Source organism: Hyla sarda, chromosome 6 (assembly GCF_029499605.1).
Source record: "Hyla sarda isolate aHylSar1 chromosome 6, aHylSar1.hap1, whole genome shotgun sequence".
NCBI classification, from domain to species: domain Eukaryota; kingdom Metazoa; phylum Chordata; class Amphibia; order Anura; family Hylidae; genus Hyla; species Hyla sarda.
Window position 1 is genome coordinate 288,369,500 of NC_079194.1, and position 20,903 is coordinate 288,390,402.

Consider the following 20,903-nt stretch of genomic DNA (forward strand, 5'->3'; position numbering starts at 1 on the left):
ATCACGGGGGGTCCGACCGCTGGGGCCCCCTGCGATCTCTCTGTACGGGGGCCAGGCTCTCCGGCCAGATAGCAGGTGTCGACCCCCCGCACGAAGCGGCGGCCGACACGCCCCCTCAATACAACTCTATAGCAGAGCCGGAGATTGCCGATGGCAGCGCTTCGGCTCTGCCATAGAGTTGTATTGAGGGGGCGTGTCGGCCGCCGCTTCGTGCGGAGGTCGACCCGCCCCCTTCCCGCGGGCTGTCGGGGCTCCGTACAGGAGATCGCAGAAGGCCCCAGCGGTCGGACCCCCCACGATCTGCAACTTATCCCCTATCCTTAGGATAGGGGATAAGTTGTTCACCACTGGGTCACCACTGGACTACTCCTTTAAACCTGCGGACCTCCAGATGTTGCAAAACTACAACTCCCAGCATGCCCGGACAGCCAACGGCTGTCCGGGCATGCTGGGTGTTGTAGTTTTGCAACATCTGAAGGTCCGCAGGTTGTAGACCACTGTCCTATACTTTCAACAAACGATGGTCCATTTGGAACGGATTACCATCGTATGTTGAGAGACCACTGTACTGGACCTCACTCAAGGTTGACCATTCATTTGGATGGCCAGCATGAAAAACTACATTTCCGATGGCAGGATAAAATGGCAGTCTCTTTCGTTCCCTTTCCCAAAATTGTATACAGCTGTCACCGTACCCACCTGGCTTTCGTAGATTGTGTTATTCACTCCCTACTGGAGGTTCATGATCCCGTCTTAGAGTTCAGTCGTCTCATCTATGTGTAGCCTCCAGGCCCATCTCTTTGGCAGGTTCAGCAGATTTATGAGCGGTTGTATCTGATTTGTTTTTAATGGCTGAACATTTGGCTGTCAAGTAAGTGTTTTATTCACTCTTTGCTATTATTGCATGAAGCTGACTCTTTATTGCCAAAATGTCCTGGATACGGGAGCGTGAGGAGGTGATCAGACTGAAGGAGCAGTAGACCTTAAAGGAGTACTCTGCCCCTAGACATCTTATCCCCTATCCAAAGGATAGGGGATATGATGTCTGATCGCAGGGGTCCCGTCGCTAGGACCCCCGCAATCTCTGCTGCGGCACCCCAGACATCAGGTGCACGGAGCGAACTCCACTCCATGCCTGATGACTAGCCATGTGGCGCTGATGTCACGGCTACGCCCCCTCATGATGTTATGATCACGACCCCTCAATGCAAGTCTATGGGAAGGGGCGTGGCCATGATGTCACAAGCTTTCGGTGCCGCAGCCAGTGTTCTAAACGAACGCCGGGTGCTCCAGGGAGATTGCCGGGGGGTCCCAGCGCCGGGCCCCTCCCACGATCAGACATCTTATCCCCTATCCTTTGGATAGGGGATAAGATGTCTAGGGGTGGAGTAACCCTTTAAGTGGAGGTTTTACGCAAGAAGGTATCTTCCTAATTTCCATCTCCCCCAATTTCCATAACAGCACCCAAATCTCCCAGGTGCACAGAGCGGGTACAACTTGCACCCTCCATGCATTCTCTATAGGAGTGCCAAAGATACACGAGCGCATTGACCTAGTTCTGAGCACAGGGAGATTAGGGGGGCCGTTCTGGAGATCGCGGGGGTCCCAGTGGTCGGACCCCCTGCAATCAGACATGACATAACAACATGGGGGGAAAGCAAAAGTTGCCCAGTTGCCCATAGCAACCAATCAGATTGCTTCTTTCATTTTGCAGAGGCCTCGTTAAAAATGAAAGAAGGGATCTGGTTGGTTGCTATTGGCAACTGGGCAACTTCTCCTCTGGACAGGTTTTGATAAATCTCCCCTATGGTGTCCGCAACACTGACAACTTGCTGTTTTTTGTCTTTTTTTCCAAAACAGCACCACTCTTGTCCATACTCTGGGTCCAGTATTGCAGCTAAGGGTGCTTTCACACCACGTTTTGTACTTACGGTTCCCGAATACGGTTGGGAGGAGGGGGCGGGGCTTAATCGCGGCGCCCGCACTCAGCCGTATTCGGGAACCGTATCTAATGCATGTCTATGAGCCGACCGGAGTGAACCGCAGCCTCTGGTCGGCTGTGTTTTCGGACGTATGCGGTTTCCCGACCGCAGGCAAAAACGCGGTCAACCGCGTTTTTGCCTACGGTCGGGAAACCGTATACGGCCGAAAACACAGCCGACCAGAGGCTGCGGTTCACTCCGGTCGGCTCATAGACATGCATTAGATACGGTTCCCGAATACGGCTGAGTGCGGGCGCCGCGATTAAGCCCCGCCCCCTTCCTCCCAACCGTATTCGGGAACCGTAAGTACAAAACGTGGTGTGAAAGCACCCTAAGCCCAAGTTTTTCTTTTTAAGATAAAATTGTGGGATGCCAACAAACAATGGCGAAATGCCTTGCTAATATAATGCCTCGATCCATCTGGCCTCCTCCTAGTTGCACAAACGTTTTTCTATACACACAGTCCTTTGATGAAGTCTTGGATGTGTGTGGAAATAATTTTTGGTAGCTGGAAACATGTGAACATTGTCTGTGTCATGTGCAGTGGAAGCTTTTAGTCATCTTCTCTCCCAAGTTATGTACAGTGATCCCTCAGCTTACAATGGCCTCAACATACAATAGTTTCAACATACAATGGTCTTTTCTGGACCATTGTAACTTGAAACCAGACTCAACATACAATGCTATGGTCAGTCCAGATCTGTGAAACATGTCAATGAACTGACCAATCAGAATGGGCATTCACTGGTAAAACTCCTGTATTACTGAAGCGTATGCACTGACTGGTGACTAGTAGTGCCCCCTACAGTACAGGGACGTATTACATGTTCTGTACGACTCTTTACCTATACCAGGGTTAGCTGCTCCAGGTGAGGGCGGCTCCATGTTACTTTTTTAGGACACTGGGGGAGATTTATCAAAACTTGTGCAAAGGAAAAGTTGCTTAGTTGCCCATAGCAACCAATCAGATTCCTTCTTTCATTTTGTCGAGGCCTTGTTAAAAATGAAAGAAGCCAGCTGATTGGTTGCTATGGGCAACTGGGCAACTTTTCCTCTAGACAGGCTTTCATAAATCTCCCCTACTGTGTGTACTGTACAGGACCCCGAAGAAGCTCCTGTCCTCTACATAGACCAGTGCTTCCCAAGCAGGGTGCCCCCAGCTGTTGCAAAACTACAACTCCCAGCATGCCCGGACAGCCGAAGGCTGTCCGGGCATGCTGGGAGTTGTAGTTTTGCAACAGCTGGAGGCTCCCTGCTTGGGAAACACTGACATAGACAGTAATTTACAGCTCCCAGTAGATCTTTATTACTTTTATATGTAAGGATTTGCTTTATCTATATCAGTTATCTACTTATTTTTATTTAATTCTCACTTTTTCCTATTTTTGGATGACATTTTTGGTGCCTTTAGGACCAATTACCAGGTTTCCATAGAGTTCTGGTCTCAACATACAATGGTTTCAACATACAATGGTCGTCCCAGAACCAATTAATATTGTAACTTGAGGGACCACTGTATATGTCTGTCTGAGCCTGAGAAATGCTAACAAAGACTTGACTGCAGCCGGTGCACCCATAGTGCAGCCGGTGCACCCATATATTCGCTAAATTCGCATATTCGTAATATTCGCGTTTTATTTTCGCGTATACGAAAATGCGTGTATGCGAAAATTTGCATATGCGAAAATTAGCATATAAAAAATTAGCATAAGCACAAATTCGCATATGCGAAAACTAGCACGCCATTCTCTCACAGTAGTATTAGAGCCTTATTTACACACAAGCTGGAAGCAGAGAGGGGTGATCACTGTGATGTGTACTGTTGAAAAAAAAAACGAATATTCGTAATTACCAATACAGTGATCCCTCAAATTACAATGGCCTCAACATACAATAGTTTCAACATACAATGGTCTTTTCTGGACCATTGTAAGTGGAAACCAGATTCAACATACAATGTACAGACAGTCCAGATCTGTGATACCTGTCAATGGCTGGAAGATCTGACCAATCATAATGGGCATTCACTGGTAAAACCCCTGTATTACTGAAGTGTATGCACTGACTGGTGTCTGGTAGCGCCCCCTACAGTACAGGGAGGTATTACATGTTCTGTACACTTTACCTTTATTACTGAAGTGCATGCACTGACTGATGTCTGGTAGCGCCCCCTACAGTACAGGGAGGTATTACATGTTCTGTACACTTTACCTGTACCAGGGTTAGCTGCTCCTTTGGACACCAGGTGAGGGCGGCTCCATGTTACTTTTTTAGGACACTGTGTACTGTACAGGACCCCGAAGAAGCTCCTGTCCTCTACATAGACCAGTGTTTCCCAAGGAGGGTGGCCCCAGCTTTTGCAAAACTACAACTCCCAGCATGCCCGGACAGCCTTTGGCTGTCCGGGCATGCTGGGAGTTGTAGTTTTCCAACAGTTGGAGGCTCCCTGCTTGGGAAACACTGACATAGACAGTGATTACAGCTCCCAGCAGATCTTTCTTACTTTTATATGTAAGGATTTTCTTTATCTATATTAGTTATCTACTTATTTTACTTTCATTCTCACTTTTTCCTATTTTTTGGATGACATTTTGGTGCCTTTAGAACCAATTACCAGGTTTCCATAGCATTCTGGTCTCAACATACAATGGTTTCAACATACAATGGTCGTCCCGGAACCAATAAATATTGTAACTTGAGGGACCACTGTATATAGTGCTATATTCGCGAATATTCGCTAATTCGCGAATATGCGATATTCGCGAATAAAATTCGCATTGCGAATATTCGCGAGCAACACTAATGACAGATCAGTAGGGCCCCGTCAGTACCTCTTCCTTCAGAATAATACTACACTTAGTGGGGTCCCTGGGTTTCCCTACAAACCTGGGAGACCAGTTGCCCATTCATTGAACCAGAAGAGATAGCAGTAGAGCGGATTTGCAGAAGCTTCGGTTTTGCAGCTTTTACCTCCCAGGGGATTATTAGGCGCGGACAAGAAACTCAATTATTCAATGTCACAGAAGTATGTGAATAGGTCTGCAGGTCACTTTCTACATTCTGCAAGGAAATATATCTGACTGATGGTATTAGGCTACTGCTCCACTGCCGATTTAGTCTTGCCATTCAGGGTTCACTGCGGTAGAACCATTTCTTGGCGTAGTTTTCATTGCGCTATTTGAATTACTTTATTCCTTCTTTTAGATGCTTTTGGTGCCAGTGTTGCCTAGAACATGATCTTGTCGGCCCATCACGTCTCTTCACATGGTAACACCACAGTATCTTCCAACCAATTGATGTCACTGGGCACCTGCAGAGTGAATACGAAGAGGAGACACCAGTGGACTGTGCGGGAGCTTGAGCGAGAGAAGGTGAGTATGGTGTTTTAAGGGGTACTCCAGTGAAAACCTTTATTTTTATTTTTTTTTTTAAATCAACTGGTGCCAGAAAGTCAAACAGATTTGTAAATTACTTCTATTAAAAAAAAATCTTAATCCTTCCAGAACTTATTAGCTGCTGAATGCTACAAAGGAAATTCTTTTCCGTTCGAAACACAGAGCTGTCTGCTGACATCACGAGCACAGTGCTCTCTGCTGACACCTCTGTTCATTTTAGGAACTGTCCAGAGTAGGAGAAAATCCCCATATGCTGCTCTGGACAGTTCCTAAAATGGACAGAGATGTCAGCAGAGAGCACTGTGCTCGTGATGTCAGCAGAGAGCTCAAAAAGAAAAGAATTTCCGCTGTAGTATTCGGCAGCTAATAAGTACTGGAAGGATTAAGATTTTTTAATAGAAGAAGTAATTTACAAATCTGTTTAACTTTCTGGCACCAGTTGATTTAAAAAAAAAAAATGAAAAAGTTTTCCACCGGAGTACCCCTTTAAAGAGGAGGAAACTACCTACATGGGGATTACCTACAGGGAGGATAATACCTACAGGGAGACCTACTTACAAGGGACCTAGCTACATGGAGCATACTACATACAGGGAGATCTACCTACAGAGAACCTAGCTACATGGGGATCCCACCTACTGAAGTGACTACATACCAGGAGACCTATCTTCAGGTGTTCTACCTACAGGGAGACCTACCTATGTGGGAATTACCTACAGGGAGGATGCTACCTTTAGAGAGACCTACCTACAGGAGATTTAGCTACACTGGAAATGCTACCTACATGGGGACTTGCCTACAGGGGGATACTACCTACAGGGAGACCTAGCTAAATGGGGAATACTATCTACAGAAGGGGCCTATCTACAGGTGTCATACCTACAGGGAGACTTACCTACAGGGATACTTCCCCACAGGGGACCTAGCTACATGGGGGATACTACATACAGGAGGGACCTATCTACAGGGGAAATAACTACTGCCCTGGGGAAGCCTGTCTACCAACTGGAGCGACCTACCTACCTAAGTTTTTCAAATTTTTGTGTTTACTGGTGGTTGAGCTATTAGTACATACTTAAACATGTAATGAGGAAAATGGATTATGTGAAGGCTGGTATACATCCTGCTGATAAATCATGTGGCCTCATAATAACTGGAAAATCTGCTGTAGATTCTATGTCTCCATTAAACAAGGCATGTGTGGTAGGTAGTATAAGGCATGTGTGGTAGGTAGCATATGACGTGTGGTAGGTAGTATAAGGCATGTATGGTAGGAAGTATATGGCATGTGTGGTAGGTAGTATAAGGCATGTGTGGTAGGTAGTATAAGGCATGTGTGGTAGGTTGTATATGGCATGTGTGGTAGGTAGTATATGGCATGTGTGGTAGGTAGTATAAGGCATGTTTGGTAGGTAGTATATGGCATGTGTGGTAGGTAGTATAAGGCATGTGTGGTAGGTAGTATATGGCATGTGTGGTAGGTAGTATAAGGCATGTTTGGTAGGTTGTATATGGCATGTGTGGTAGGTAGTATAAGGCATGTTTGGTAGGTAGTATAAGGCATGTGTGGTAGGTAGCATATGACATGTGTGGTAGGTAGTATAAGGCATGTATGGTAGGAAGTATATGGCATGTGTGGTAGGTAGTATAAGGCATGTGTGGTAGGTAGTATAAGGCATGTGTGGTAGGTAGTATAAGGCATGTGTGGTAGGTAGTATATGGCATGTGTGGTAGGTAGTATATGGCATGTGTGGTAGGTAGTATAAGGCATGTTTGGTAGGTTGTATATGGCATGTGTGGTAGGTAGTATAAGGCATGTTTGGTAGGTAGTATAAGGCATGTGTGGTAGGTAGTATAAGGCATGTATGGTAGGTGGTATATGGCATGTGTGGTAGGTGGTATAAGGCATGTGTGGTAGGTAGTATATGGCATGTGTGGTAGGTAGTATATGGCATGTGTGGTAGGTAGTATAAGGCATGTGTGGTAGGTAGTATATGGCATGTGTGGTAGGTAGTATAAGGCATGTGTGGTAGGTAGTATAAGGCATGTGTGGTAGGTAGTATAAGGCATGTGTGGTAGGTAGTATATGGCATGTGTGGTAGGTGGTATAATGCATGTGTGGTAGGTAGTATAAGGCATGTGTGGTAGGTAGTATAAGGCATGTGTGGTAGGTAGTATAAGGCATGTGTGGTAGGTAGTATACAGCATGTGTGGTAGGTAGTATAAGGCATGTATGGTAGGTAGTATAAGGCATGTGTGGTAGGTAGTATAAGGCATGTGTGGTAGGTAGTATATGGCATGTGTTGTAGGTAGTATAAGGCATGTGTGGTAGGTAGTATAAGGCATGTGTGGTAGGTAGTATAAGGCATGTGTGGTAGGTAGTATAAGGCATGTGTGGTAGGTAGTATAAGGCATGTGTGGTAGGTAGTATATGGCATGTGTGGTAGGTAGTATAAGGCATGTTTGGTAGGTAGTATAAGGCATGTGTGGTAGGTAGTATAAGGCATGTGTGGTAGGTAGTATATGGCATGTGTGGTAGGTAGTATAAGGCATGTGTGGTAGGTAGTATAAGGCATGTTTGGTAGGTAGTATAAGGCATGTGTGGTATGTAGTATAAGGCATGTGTGGTAGGTAGTATAAGGCATGTGTGGTATGTAGTATAAGGCATGTGTGGTAGGTAGTATAAGGCATGTGTGGTAGGTAGTATATGGCATGTGTGGTAGGTAGTATAAGACATGTGTGGTAGGTAGTATATGGCATGTGTTGTAGGTAGTATAAGTCATATGTGGTAGGTAGTATATGGAATGTGTGGTAGGTAGCATAAGGCATGTGTGGTAGGTAGTATAAGGCATATGTGGTAGGTAGTATAAGGCATGTGTGGTAGGTAGTATAAGGCATGTGTGGTATGTAGTATAAGGCATGTGTGGTAGGTAGTATAAGGCATGTGTGGTAGGTAGTATAAGGCATGTGTGGTAGGTAGTATAAGGCATATGTGGTAGGTAGTATAAGGCATGTGTGGTATGTAGTATAAGGCATGTGTGGTAGGTAGTATAAGGCATGTGTGGTAGGTAGTATAAGGCATGTGTGGTAGGTAGTATAAGGCATATGTGGTAGGTAGTATATGGCATGTGTTGTAGGTAGTATATGGAATGTGTGGTAGGTAGTATAAGGCATATGTGGTAGGTAGTATAAGGCATGTGTGGTAGGTAGTATAAGTCATATGTGGTAGGTAGTATATGGAATGTGTGGTAGGTAGTATAAGGCATGTGTGGTAGGTAGTATAAGGCATGTGTGGTAGGTGGCAGTAAACCTACAGAATATAGTCAGACATGACTAAATGCATCGAATCAATCCCAATGCAACTAATCATAAACCATGTGAATTTACAGAAAACCATCCGGCCTCATATGAGGACTGGGGGAGACTTATCCTGTCCCCGGATTTAGTTTGTAATTACGGCGTCCAGGTTACTTGTAGTGATACTAAAATAGTTCAGAGCTGCATTCTCCATTATATTGGCAGAAATATAGTGGTGTCTGTCAGTAGGATTATTTACTGTGATTGTAGCTCTGGAGTATGATATACTGTCACCTCACCAGCAGAATAGTGAGTGCAGCTCTAAAGTACATACAGGATGTAATATACCCCAGGATCAGTACAGGATAAGTAATGTAATGTATGTACACAGTGACCCCACCAGCAGAATAGTGAGTACAGCTCTGAAGTATAATACAGGATATAACACAGGATCAGTACAGGATAAGTAATGTAATGTATGTACACAGTGACCCCACCAGCAGAATAGTGAGTACAGCTCTGAAGTATAATACAGGATATAACACAGGATCAGTACAGGATAAGTAATGTAATGTATGTACACAGTGACCCCACCAGCAGAATAGTGAGTACAGCTCTGAAGTATAATACAGGATATAACACAGGATCAGTATAGGATAAGTAATGTAATGTATGTACACAGTGACCTCACCAGCAGAATAGTGAGTACAGCTCTGGAGTATAATACAGGATATAACTCAGGATCAGTACAGGATAAGTAATGTAATGTATGTACACAGTGACCTCACCAGCAGAATAGTGAGTACAGCTCTGAAGTATAATACAGGATATAACTCAGGATCAGTACAGGATAAGTAATGTAATGTATGTACACAGTGACCTCACCAGCAGAATAGTGAGTACAGCTCTGGAGTATAATACAGGATATAACTCAGGATCAGTACAGGATAAGTAATGTAATGTATGTACACAGTGACTCCACCAGCAGAATAGTGAGTGCAGCTCTGGAGTATAATACAGGATATAACTCAGGATCAGTATAGGATAAGTAATGTAATGCATGTACACAGTGACCTCACCAGCAGAATAGTGAGTACAGCTCTGGAGTATAATACAGGATATAACTCAGGATCAGTACAGGATAAGTAATGTAATGTATGTATACAGTGACTTCACCAGCAAAATAGTGAGTACAGCTCTGAGGTATAAAACAGGATATAACTCAGGATCAGTACAGGATAAGTAATGTAATGTATGTACACAGTGACTCCACCAGCAGAATAGTGAGTACAGCTCTGGAGTATAATACAGGATATAACTCAGGATCAGTACAGGATAAGTAATGTAATGTATGTACAGTGACCTCACCAGCAGAATAGTGAGTACAGCTCTGGAGTATAATACAGGATATAACTCAGGATCAGTACAGGATAAGTAATGTAATGTATGTACACAGTGACCTCACCAGCAGAATAGTGAGTACAGCTCTGGGGTATAATACAGGATATAACTCAGGATCAGTACAGGATAAGTAATGTAATGTATGTACACAGTGACCTCACCAGCAGAATAGTGAGTACAGCTCTAGAGTATAATACAGGATACAACTCAGGATCAGTACAGGATAAGTAATGTAATGTATGTACACAGTGACCACACCAGCAGAATAGTGAGTACAGCTCTGGAGTATAATACAGGATATAACTCAGGATCAGTACAGGATAAGTAATGTAATGTATATACACAGTGTATAAATTCAACATACTAACACCAACACAGAATACACATAGAATTAAATCTAACACCAACATCCCCTCATACAGTAACCATAGAGAGATAAATACCAGACTACAGGCTCTGCATACTGTACATAGTAGTGATGACTGTGTAGTTATATCCAGTAACTCACAGGTGAAGTCTTTTTTGATCATTGTTGTTTACTTTCCTTTTTCTATTCCATCCAGCCCGGGGCATCATGAACTCTTCTTCTGGCAAACAGGTTCTCTCTGCACAATCTTTCGGAGAAACCTTTAAGGCTCCTGGTTCACCTCTGTACAAGCTCTCCATCTGTATTGCCCTATACACTTTGTGCCTTCATATAGTGGTTAGGCCCCTCTGTGCCCCTATGCAGGGTCGGCGTTAGGGCGGGGCAAACCAGGCAATTGCCTAGGGCCCCCATCCCCCAGGGGGCCTCCTGCCGGCTGCTCAGCATAGGCCTAATCAAGCCCAGGGGGGGCTCCCCGGCTGCCACTGAGCAGCCCGCAGCGGCCCCCCGTCACATTCTGGACATCCCTGTGTCCCGAAAGATCTTTTCGAGACACAAGGATGTCCCTTTTACCTTTCTGCGGCGGCCCCAGCGTTAACTTTAAAAACGCTGGGGCCGCCGCGAGGTAGCGCACGCAGGGACGTCACTGATGTCCCGTGCGTGCGCCCATAGCAATGGAGGAGCGGAGCATCGAGTAGGTCACTCGCCGGCCGGCATGGTAAGTCATCAGCACCAGCTGGCAGCACGTCATCTTCGGTGCTCTGACCACCGCTCCTCCGGCCCCGGGACCTACTGCTATGGTCTATAGGCTATAGCAGTAGACCGTGACCCCGGACCGGAGGACCGGTGGTCAGAACACTGAAGTGGGGCAGTACACAGACATACAGCCTCCAGCCATACACTGTATATGGCTGAAGGCTGTATGTCTGTGGGGGACTATACTGCACCAAATGTGGGGAACTATACTGCACCTAATGTGGGGAACTATACTGCACCTAATGTGGGGAACTATACTGCACCTAATGTGGGGAACTGTACTGCACCTAATGTGGGGGAACTTTACTGCACCTAATGTGGGGAACTATACTGCACCTAATGTGGGGGAACTATACTGCACCTAATGTGGGGGAACTATACTGCACCTAATGTGGGGGAACTATACTGCACCAAATGTGGGGAACTATACTGCACCAAATGTGGGGAACTATACTGCACCTAATGTGGAGAACTATACTGCACCTAATGTGGAGAACTATACTGCACCTAATGTGGGGGAACTATTCTGCACCTAATGTGGGGGAACTATATTGCACCTAATGTGGGGGAACTATACTGCACCTAATGTGGGGGAACTGTACTGCACCTAATGTGGGAGGACTGTACTGCACCTAATGTGGGGGAACTGTACTGCACCTAATGTGGGGGAACTGTACTGCACCTAATGTGGGGGAACTGTACTGCACCTAATGTGGGGAAACTGTAGTGCACCTAATGTGGGGGAACTGTACTACACACCTAATGTGGGGGAACTGTACTGCACCTAATGTGGGGGAACTATACAAAAATATAAAATTGTACCATTCTGATCCCTCTAACTCTTTTATTTTTCTGTTTATGGGGATGTGAGGGTCATTTTTTGCGCTGTGATTTGTAGTTTTTATCGGTACCATTTTTGTTTTGATGGGACTTTTCAATTGCTTTTTAGATATTTTTTATGGTATTTGAAGTGATCAAAAATTTGCAAATCTGGTTAGTGCACTATTACGACTTTTGGGGCCCCACTTTTGATTTTGCCTAGAGCCACGCTAAGCCTAAAACCGGCCCTGCCCCTATGTAGAATCAGGTCCCCACAATGCCCCCATATCTGGCCCCATTTAAAAAAAAAAGAAAAAAAACCTAAACACTCACTTGTCACAGTGCTCCCCCGCAGCTCTTTTCTGTCCTTCCAGAGCACCATTTAGGTCCTCTTCTTTCTGAGCTTCCAGTGCAGGCCGCATGGTATAGAGAAGCTGCCTGTACCAAAGTCCCCGCTGCCTCTTCACATTTACTACTGTGTGTGTGTCTTAATGACGCACACACAAGTAAATCTGAGCTAGCACGGGAATCTGGGACCTGGATTTACAGGTGGGTCACCCTTAGCCCTCAGGCCGTGAAGGTTGTGACTAGGGTTGCCAGGTGGTTGGTATTTTACCGACACAGCCGATATTTTGGCCACCCTCCCAGTATTTTTAATGTAATGGCCAGTATTTATCCAACCAATCCTCCAACTCCCGAAATGTTTCACCATATACCATACCAGTGTTTCCCAACCAGAGTGTCTCCAGCTGTTGCATAACTACAACTCCCAGCATGCCCGGACAGCCAATGCTGACCAATACTATATACTACTTTAAAAGTAGTGTTGAGCGGCATAGGCCATATTCGAATTCGCGAATATTCGCGAATATATGGACGAATATTCGTCATATATTCGCGGATATTCGCATATTCGTTATACTCTCGTTTTATTTTCGCGCTTGCAAAAATTCGCATATGCAAAAATTAGCATATGTGGAAATTCGCATATACGAAAATTTTCGTATATGCGAATTGTCGCGCGCCAGTCTCACGCAGTAGTATTACAGCCTTCTTTACACCACACAAGCTGGAAGCAGAGAGGGATGATCACTGTGATGTGTACTGTGAAGAAAAAAAAAAAAAAAAAAAAAGAATATTCGTAATTACGAATATATAGCGCTATATTCGCGAAATTCGCGAATTCGCGAATATGCGATATTCGCGAATAATATTCGAATTGCGAATATTCGCGAGCAACACTACTACTTTATAGTCCAACATGCTGGGAGTTGTAGTTTTCGTTTGGGGCAGCTGCTGGGCCACAGGCTGTATCAGGACATGCTGGGAGTTGTAGTTAGTAACTAACTGCAACTCCCGAATTTAATAAAAAAAAAAGCGATCAAAAAGTCACATCAAAACAAAAATAGTCCTGTTAAAAACTACAAATCCGGGCGCAAAAAAAATGAGCCCTAATACAGGCTCATAAAAGGAGAAATAAAAAAGTTATAGGGGTCAGAATAGGACAAGATTTCCCCCGCATATGTATCATCTGATGTCACGCATATATAATTAATGATGCAAATTAGCATGGCCGGTTATTTTTATTTTTTTTGTGCGTGGTGGCACACGGGGGCGGAGCCGTGACGTCACAATGCTCCGTGTCACGCCCCCTCCCATAGGCTTGCATTGAGGGGGCGCGACGTCACACGGGTAAAGTCACAATGCTCCGGCCCCCTAATCGCCAGTCATCAGACCCAGAGCGAACATGCTCCGGGGACAGATGGTAACGGGGTGCTGCGTGAAAGATCATGGGGGTCCCCTGCGGCGGGACCCCTGCGATCAGGCATAAGATGTCTTAGCGCCGGAGTACCCCTTTAAAGGCTCTGGACCACCTCATCCCAACATCAATATATGCACGGAAGAGATTAAAATTCTTTCCCCTTCATTCAACATGAAACAAAGAAACTCGTAAGCGATGTTAATAAATAATGGTGAATCTCTTTGTAGGTCTTGGCCTGACTGCAATCTGTCTGCTGAGCTTTATCAATCATATGAAGCGCTGAGCTGAACCAGTTCGATTCCTCTCCATTGCATCCTGTGACTCCCACAGTAGCCGTCAGCCCATGGCTCACACAACGCCTATTCCCCTCCCTCTCACCCTGCGGGATTCCCTCTCCTAGTACTGGAGAAGCAAGCCCAGGCCAGCCATAATAAAATGAGACAGAATAGACGTAGAGAGAGAGAGAGAGAGAGAGAGAGAGAGAGAGAGAGAGAGAGCACAGTGTCAGTCAGGTGGGCTAAAGCCAGGGGAGACAATGAAGGAGGACTTGATGCTCAGATGTCTGATACAAGAACCTGCTCATTCCATTGTGTCCTGACATGTTACAATATACTGTGCAAAGTTCACGAGCTGCCGGGACTGACACGGCACTGACAGCTTAAGCAGCACCATGACAATGGAGTAATATAGTCATATTACTGGAGCTGAAAGAAGAGGAACGGAAAACGCCATCCGAGAATGCGCGTGAAACAAAAGCTTTATTTCCTTTTTTTCCCCATATTTCCTCTGGCCTGCGATTAAATGTTCACGGATCAGTTTCACACTAAGCCTTAAAGCGTACCTGTCATTTCAAAAGATTTTTTATTTTTAAAACCTGAATGACTTTGTTAGATTAAAGGGGTAAAACTTTTTCCCGTGGAAAACTTTATTTTTATTTTTTAAATCTACTGGTGCCAGAAAGTTAAACAGATTTGTAACTTACTTCTATAAAAAAAATCTGAATCCTTCCTGTACTTTTTAGGGGCTGTATACTACGGAGGAAATGCTTCTCTTTTTGGATTTCTCTTATGTCACGACCACAGTGCTCTCTGCTGTCCATTTTAGGAACTGTCCAGAGCAGCATGTGTTTGCTAGGGGGATTTTCTCCTGCTCTGGACAGTTCCTAAAATGGACAGCAGAGGTCAGCAGAGAGTACTGTAGTCGTGACATAAGAGAAATCCCAAAAGAAAAGCATTATCTCTATACTATATAGAATACAGCCCCTTAAAAGTAATGGAAGAATTAAGATTTTTTTTTATATAAGTAATTTACAAATCTGTTTAACTTTCTGGCACCAGTTGATTTATTATTATTGTTATTTTTTTAAGTCTTCCATGGGAGTACCCCGTTAACCCTTTGGAAAGGTGACAATGTTATTTTTGGGCACTAATTGCTGTTATTGAGCTCCTGAGAGCCCTCTCCATGGTGCACAGCTCGTTTATATTCTTTCCATTTTAGGGGGTGGGACCTGAGCTGAGATGTTTGCCAGAAGTTCACATATAGGACTTCCTTTCCCTTACTTGTATGGCCAATCACAGCATACACTCCTCTTTGCTATGCCATGACAGTGCTAAAGAAAGTGCACGGGACTAAACAGGGTGGCTGGGTGGTAATTTCTACTGAACACTAGATAGATGGCATGTGGAGGGAGAAGGCTGTTACTGATGTACTGGGTATGCAAGATACAATCAGATGTACTTGGTACCGATATAATCAGATGTTATAATATGAAAGATATAGGAAAGATAACACATGGCAAAAAGTCCGCCATGTTGTATGAATTGAGAGGCCCAAATGAGAAGGCTAAAGTATCTCTCTAGTAATGTGTATTTCTTTGAATGTTTGCAAAGGTGTTATCTATAATAAAAGAAATGTTGACAGAAACCAAGGGGTCTGGCAAACAGGTCAGACAATGGTCTATTGACAGTATTACAAAAACAATGAAAGTCCTGGAGAGTAAAACTCATTGTCTGTCATTTTTTACTCCAATGAGTGGTCTGCTCTGTACACCTAGATACAGGTGTGTGTGTGTTTAACAATGTTTTGTATTTGTATTCTATTTATCTATATCTCTAGCCATCTACAGTATTTGAGATGCCTGAGAAGTATCTATGACATTGTTTTGTCTTATGTGTATACAGGTGATAAGGTGGCCACAATAAACGTTTGCATCTCTAACACAATCATAGTAAATTAATGTTAAGCTGTGATGTCATATAACTAAAACATGATTTCCATACACACACACACACGCCAGTCATCATTGGAGGACATTATGTTTGTTTGGGTGGACCTTTAGATAGGAAACAGGTTAAAAGATGGGTGAATGAGACATAGGGGTGCTCAACACAGGAGGGAACCCCATCCTCATTACGGAAGCTCCTAGAGGCTACTGGAAGGGGCGGAGCCATGAAGAGTTAGGGGGAGAGTATGTCCCATAGCCCACTTTTCTCTGCTGACCGGTTTTACAGGCGTTTCCATGGACCCAGGGCAGCCATATTTCTTTTAACCAGAAGTACTATGTATACTCTTGGTAAGATACACAGGTTTCTTATTTGATTAAGTTACCTCCTTTTTATGTAGACGGAATTATGTCATGTAGCTGAGCAGACCTGGCTTATATATAATCTCAATAATGAGATGGTAATATTAGTTTATAAGCCACACACCCTTCTACTGCAGATGTGGTGGAGCAGAGGAAGATCCCATTAGACTATGCTAGTATGCAATATGATCATTGCATTAATCCCCATAAGACGCGCCCCGCGTCTTATGGGGATCAATGCAATGATCATATTGCATATTAGCATAGTGTAATGGGATCTTCCTCTGCTCCACCACATGATATAATAATTCATAATTAGTAGTGTACTATAAATTATACATTTAGTACCGTATCTTACCAGATATATAGTTGTGGTTAGAACTGGGCGGGGTTTACTCCAATTTTATATATGTAAAATGTCCGTACGATATCATGTTATGTGATGAGCTCTATGCAAAGTATTCTACTGATATCTGAACTAACCTACTTCTGTGAATAAGTTTAATATTATTAAATAACATACTAATGTATCATTGATTTATATCTGACATTACGTCATTGATATTCTTTATATAATTTCATTGATATTATGGTCTGTTTTTATTACTCTTTAATGTTAATCAATTGTCACCAATAAATGTACATCATATATATCATTTTTATAACTGTGTTATCATTTTATTATATTGCAAAAGTTACTTCTACCACTGCTTCATAGAACTCATATCTGGGAAAATAGTCAGGCCCAGATATGGTGAATTGCATTGTTTGTATGTTTTTGGCAATTCATAACGGTCATAATACTTTTAATATTTTTGTTGACCATAATTAATAATTCATAAATGAGTTATTACCCCGACAAGCAAGGAAAGGGTTACACTAAACCCTTAACTGGTACTGTCGCTGTCAAGAAGTTAAAGAAGAGGGGGAGATTATACTGCAGCAGTGTGCACATATAGCAGAAGGTATACTGGTATATACACAAGGAACAGAGCTTTGTGGGGGATGAGAGGAAAGCATTGATATACCTTTGAGGAACAGTGTGAATCATGAATGGCTCTGCTAGCAAGTACATAGTTTATAAGCCACACCCCCTTCTACTGCAGATGTGGTAGAGCAGAGGAAGATCCCATTAGACTATACTCCTAGTGGGCAAAAATTTTTAGCTGTTTTTCTGGGGTAAGGAGTCATTTTTGGTAAAAGAAGTGATGTACGGGAATCACATAGGCTATGAAATAAAGAAAAGTTCTTGGAGATGGCAGTGTTCATTTATAATATCATGAAGCATTATCCCCATCAACAGAAAGGAAAACGCCAACTGAGAATGCACATGAAACAAAACCCATAGATAATTTTTTCCCTGTATTTCATATGGGTCCCAGATTAAGCCTGTGATTAAATGTTCACTCTTCAGTTTTGCATTAACCCTTAAAATCCCACATCATCTTCACTGAATCCTCTCCATCTCTGCCCTTGGATTCTGCTCTGCAAATATGTGAAGCTGGCAGGACCGTTTTTATTTATGTATTTATTATTTAATACATTTTTTTTACTTATTTATTAAGTCATTTTTTCATGTTTTTGTGATGAATCTGATGTTGCTGACCCGTTGATGGATGCTGCTTGTCTTCATGGTCTTGAGAAGGAGAATTTTATGGTGAATTTGTAGTAGTACTGTGTATCAGTGCAGCCATATTAGCTGGTACTGGTACATTTATATCCGTAAGCTTACTTTGCATTATTATTTTGCGATGGTCTCTAAACAATAAACCTTTAAATTCTGCTGAAACTGTGGTATGTGGTATAATTTACCCAATTTTTAATTTTGGTACACAATTGTCGAAGCGCTACAATTTTGCTGCACAAACAAAAATAAGACATAAATAATAAGGATTTATTATTTTTACCCCCCCCCCCCCCCCCCCTTCTAAGCTCAGTTATTTACATTCCAGATCTCTATTAGGGTATGTTCACAGTGTAAACATTTTCGCCTTTTAGGATAAGCTGTCCTGTGTGTGTACATGAGGAGCAGCACAATTTCTGGCATTTATATTACTGTATTTATCGGCGTATAACACGCACTTTTTAGGCTAAAATTTTTAGCCTAAAGTCTGCGTGCGTGTTATACCCCGATACACCCCCAGGAAAGGCAGGGGGAGAGAGGCCGTCGCTGCCCGCTTCTCTCCCCCTGCCTTTCCTGGGGTCTAGAGCGCTGCTGTCGGCCCTTTTCACCCCCTGGTTATCGGCGCCGCTGCCCGTTCTGTCCCCCTGACTATCGGTGCCAGCGCCGATAGCCAGGGAGAGAGAAGCGGCGCCGACAGCCAGGGGGAGAGAAGGGGCAGCGGCACCCATTGCCGGCGCCGCTGCCCCGTTGCCTCCCCCATCCCCGGTGGCATAATTACCTGAGTCGGGTCCGCGCTGCTCCAGGCCTCCGTCGTGCGTCCCCGGCGTCATTGCTATGCGCTGAACGGCGCGGCGCATGACGTCAGAGCGCCGCGCCGTGCATAGCAACGACGCTGGGGACGCACGACGGAGGCCTGGAGCAGCGCGGACCCGACTCAGGTAATTATGCCACCGGGGATGGGGGGAGGCAATGGGGCAGCGGCGCCGGCAATGGGTGCCGCTGCCCCTTCTCTCCCCCTGGCTGTCGGCGCCGCTTCTCTCCCCCTGGCTATCGGCGCCGGCACCGATAGTCAGGGGGACAGAACGGGCAGCGGCGCCGATAACTAGGGGGTGAAAAGGGCCGACAGCAGCGCTCTAGACCCCAGGAAAGGCAGGGGGAGAGAAGCGGGCAGCGACGGCCTCTCTCCCCCTGCCTTTCCTGGGGGTATATCGGGGTATACACGCGCACACACACACCCTCATTTTATCATGGATATTTGGGTAAAAAACTTTTTTTACCCAAATATCCTTGGTAAAATGAGGGTGCGTGTTATAGGCCGGTGCGTGGTATACCCCGATAAATACGGTACTTATATATATATTTTTTTCAACAGGCTTCATCTATAATTTGCAGTTCTCCCAGAGCAGACTATTGGAGCTTCCTTCTTCCTTTTCTATAGACCTATATTACTTGTCTTGCAGACACAGGACAAAGCTGAGATGAAGAAGATTTTAGCATCAAGAGGAGAAAAAAGGGGAGAGTTAATAACAGGAGAAAGAAGCATTTTTGTCAAATAAGATAAATTGCTTATATAAGTTTCCTATATTCACTTGTTCTATTAATCTATGCAAAGTTTGTTTAAATGACACACTGCCTATTTAAGCCATGTTAAAGTGATGACAGTAAAGGGAGGTAAATTACATGGGACAGAGTCTGAGTCTCTTTTTTTTAATATATTCCTAGTTTTGGCTTCAAAAACTGTGTTGGGGTATTCCACCCCTAGACATCCTTTGGATGAGGGTCAGACATCTATGGGAGGGGTGTGATGGGTGTGTACTTCTGCTCCGCAGCCGTCACGCCCACTCCCATAGACATGAATGGAGGGGGAGTGGCGTGACATCACAAACATGTAAGCCATAAACCACCCGCGATGAGACATCTTATCCCCTATCCAAAGATGTCTAGAGGCAGAGTTCCCCTTTAAATGGCATATGTGAAAGTTCCCTCAAGCTCAGCTGTTAGACCTCTCCTGCCTTAGGTGCTCGATTCGACCAGACAAATTTACCAAAGCAATTAAACCACATTAATAAATTTAAACTGTGAAAGACGGAGCGCTCGGCACAGCTGCAGCGAACCCAATAATGATGCACTGGACACCTAATCCGTGTAAAATCTAGCAGGGTGCTCAATCCAGAATGCAGTACAAAACATATGAAGGAAAGAACGGAGATGGCACTCACCACATCAGACATAACGGTAATGCTTTATTACGGTGACCCCTCAGACTACAGCATTGGGGGGAGGAACGCCCGGAGCGAGGTTATAGCTATTTCATTCACTAGGTGCACTTCTTCAGACCGAAGAAGTGAACCTGAAGAAGTGCGCCTAGTGCTTGAAATAGCTATAGCCTCGCTCCGGGCGTTCCTCCCCCCAATGCTGTAGTCTGAGGGGTCACCGTAATAAAGCATTACCGTTATCTCTGATGTGGTGAGTGCCATCTCCGTTCTTTCCTTCACACATTAATACAATTTGTCCGAAACAACATCTGGTGTGTCGGAAACAATGTCTGCTATGAATCCTACAGTACTGGTGACTTCTCCCTATTGAACCATCTCCAGATTAAAGGTTCATATGGTCCAGATGGCTGCCCTCATAATCATTCACATATAATAGAGTAAAAAAAAAATCTACGATTGGAAAGTAAACCAAATAATAAAATACTGTAAAAAATAGTAAAAGTAATAAATAAATAAAAATATATATATACACTGCTCAAAAAAAATAAAGGGAACATTCAGATAACACATCCAAGATCTGAATGAATGAACTAATTGTATGAAATACTTTCGTCTTTACATAGTTGAATGCGCTGACAACAAAAATCACACAACAATTATCAATGGAAATCAAATTTATCAACCCATGGAGGTCTGGATATGG

At 44.1% G+C, this 20,903-nt stretch overlaps 1 long non-coding RNA gene across 2 annotated transcripts; it reads left to right on the plus strand.

Annotated features, from left to right (window-relative positions):
* Positions 1-557: 557 nt before the first annotated feature.
* Positions 558-19,663, plus strand: LOC130277791 (uncharacterized). Of its 2 annotated transcripts, none has more exons than XR_008845567.1 (3): positions 558-871; positions 5,187-5,353; positions 19,357-19,663. It is a non-coding gene; the product is annotated as an uncharacterized LOC130277791 (long non-coding RNA). The 2 variants fall into 2 exon arrangements; XR_008845568.1 differs by lacking the exon at positions 558-871 and adding an exon at positions 3,281-3,300.
* The last annotated feature ends 1,240 nt before the right edge of the window (positions 19,664-20,903 follow it).